General features: G+C 36.5%; 1 protein-coding gene across 6 annotated transcripts in view; it reads right to left on the bottom strand.

Moving 5' to 3' along the window:
• The window catches only part of LOC115211031 (myocyte-specific enhancer factor 2C), a 226,189-nt gene that overhangs the window by 94,967 nt on the left and 128,722 nt on the right, over positions 1 to 2,500 (bottom strand). The window lies entirely within an intron of this gene.

Below are 2,500 nucleotides of genomic sequence, written 5' to 3'. Positions count from 1 at the left end.
CAGAACATACAGCTCTTCTCTCTAGCTTATTGATTGTCATTTGTATATATTGTCTAAGGTGCAGTGGGCTGTATAACAAAGGATTTACATAAAAGATTTCAATGTTGGGCTTTTTTTTTTAAGAAGGAACAAAGCAAACTGACTCACATACTTTAAACCCAATCGATTAGTGAAACAGTGAATATTTGTAAAACATTCCAAAGGTGCTGCATTCAATTTTCCAGGAATGAATATGTGTATATATATATATATATGCACGCAGTCACCTGTGACATATGGCACGCACACATGAACACACACACACACACATATTGGGCTTCTTTCAGTTTCCATCTACCAAATCCACTCACAAGGCTTTGGTCGACCAAAGACTATAGTAGAAGAAACTTGCCCAAGGTGTCACACAGTGGGACTGAACCTGGAACCACGAGGTTAGTCAGCAAGCTACTTGCCACACAGCCACTCCAACCCATGCCAGCATAGAAGGTGGACATTAAAAAAATTATATGTATATATATATAGTTTAAAGATCCAACAGAGGTAGAATCAACAAAAACAAGTATTTTATCTAGTGAGAGATAAATACCAATATAAATACACAACTGAAAGAAGCTATGAATAGTTTCATGCCTTTATGATACTTGAACAGGCATCTTTATAAAATATGCCTGTTCAAGTATCATAAAAGCATGAAACTATTAGTAGCTCTTTCTGTTGTGCATTTATATATATATATATATCATCATCATCATTTAGCGCCCGTTTTCCATGCTAGCATGGGTTGGACGGTTCAACTGGGGTCTGTGAAGCTGGAAGGCTTCATCAGGCCCAGTCAGATCTGGCAGTGTTTCTACGGCTGGATGCCCTTCCTAACACCAACCACTCCGTGAGTGTAGTGGGTGCTTTTTACGTGCTTTTATATATATATGCACACATGCATACAATATGTATGGGAGATGGGAAAGGATTCAAGAAGATTTAGGTTCCTGTATTGATGATATAGACAGTACCTTATAAAGTCTTTATACCATATTTATATGGTATGTTGAGTGATAAACGGAAAAAATAACTACAAAATATATCATAATTATTCTTCCAAATAGCATTGTAAAGATGATTCTATTGTCCACATACAGTTTTCCAGTTCATATAAATATAAAATGAAACCAGCTAATGAGGTTTCTACCTTTGAATTTGATTAAATTTTGATAGGACACCAATTTACAGGTTTATCAGTTAATCTTATTTTGAAGTTCCATAGCCTGTATAAGCTTGCGCATAAAATTTATAAACGTACATACATTTTGTCACAACAACAAAGACCACAGTAAGTGTTTGTGTTCTCTTTTTTATATGTCAGTCTAAGAGCTTGTTAGTGGTGTATGCAAACTAGTATAGAACTTGCTTTGTAAATTGTCTAATGCTTCTTTGAATTTAATTCAGTTTCTGCACATTGTAAGCTGAGGGGGATTTTTTTCAGTGTATTTACTTACTTAAAAAAAATGTCCATTTTTTTTACTATGTTCATTCATTTTTATGATTTTATTCTTTTATTCTTTTAAATGTTGTGTTTGAGGGAATATGATCCAGCTCAGCCAAAGTCAGTAGTGGTGTCCCACAAGGTACTGTGTTGGGCCCACTCCTCTTCATTATTAACATCAACGACGTAGTAGATGTTATGAAACATTCTACATTGAAAATCTTTGCAGAGGATTCTAAACTAAAAAAGCCATAAACAGCATGAGAGACTGAACATGCCTTCAGTTAGATCTGTTTGCTATTGTCCAATGGGCAGAAAAAAAACAATATACTTTTAAATGAAGGTAAGTTTGATTTGATCCACTTTGGAATAGAGGAAACTCTGAAATTACCATATGCTCTTCCCTTGGGTGACTCCCTAGTGTCATCCTACAACACCAGAGAACTTGGAGTAATTGTTGATAACAATCTAAGCTGGAGTTCCCACATAAACAGCAAGATTGACTTGGCCCGCAAGATGTGCTGGATTCTGAGAACTTTCTGGTCTAGAGATGCCTATACCATCATCCTTTGCTACTCTAATTTTTCCCAATCCCCACCTTGAATACTGTTACCCACTATGGTCCCCTCCCCACCATACGAAGTAACTCATTAGGAAACTGAAAGCACTCCAGAGGTCAATGACAAGAAAGATAGACGGCATGAGACGCATTGATTATTGGGGTCGACTAAAAAAACTCAATGTCTGTTCTCTCCAATGCCACCAGGAGCACTACATCATTTGTGTTATGTTGTAAATATTCCATCAATATTGCACAAATGATGTTGGCTTCAATTTTAAAATCCATCCAAGACTTGGCCCCTGAGCTATCCGCCCACTACAAAAATCAAACTTGGGACACACAGCAACATTACATCACAATTACTTTACCTCAACCAGTCCAGCTCTCTTTAATACCATGTCAAAACGGAAACGGATCCCATAAAATTCAAATGTTCACTGGACAAATTTCTTTCTTCT

This window comes from Octopus sinensis, linkage group LG4, assembly GCF_006345805.1.
Source record: "Octopus sinensis linkage group LG4, ASM634580v1, whole genome shotgun sequence".
Classification (NCBI taxonomy): Eukaryota; Metazoa; Mollusca; class Cephalopoda; order Octopoda; family Octopodidae; genus Octopus; species Octopus sinensis.
This window is presented reverse-complemented; position numbering and strand designations above follow the sequence as displayed.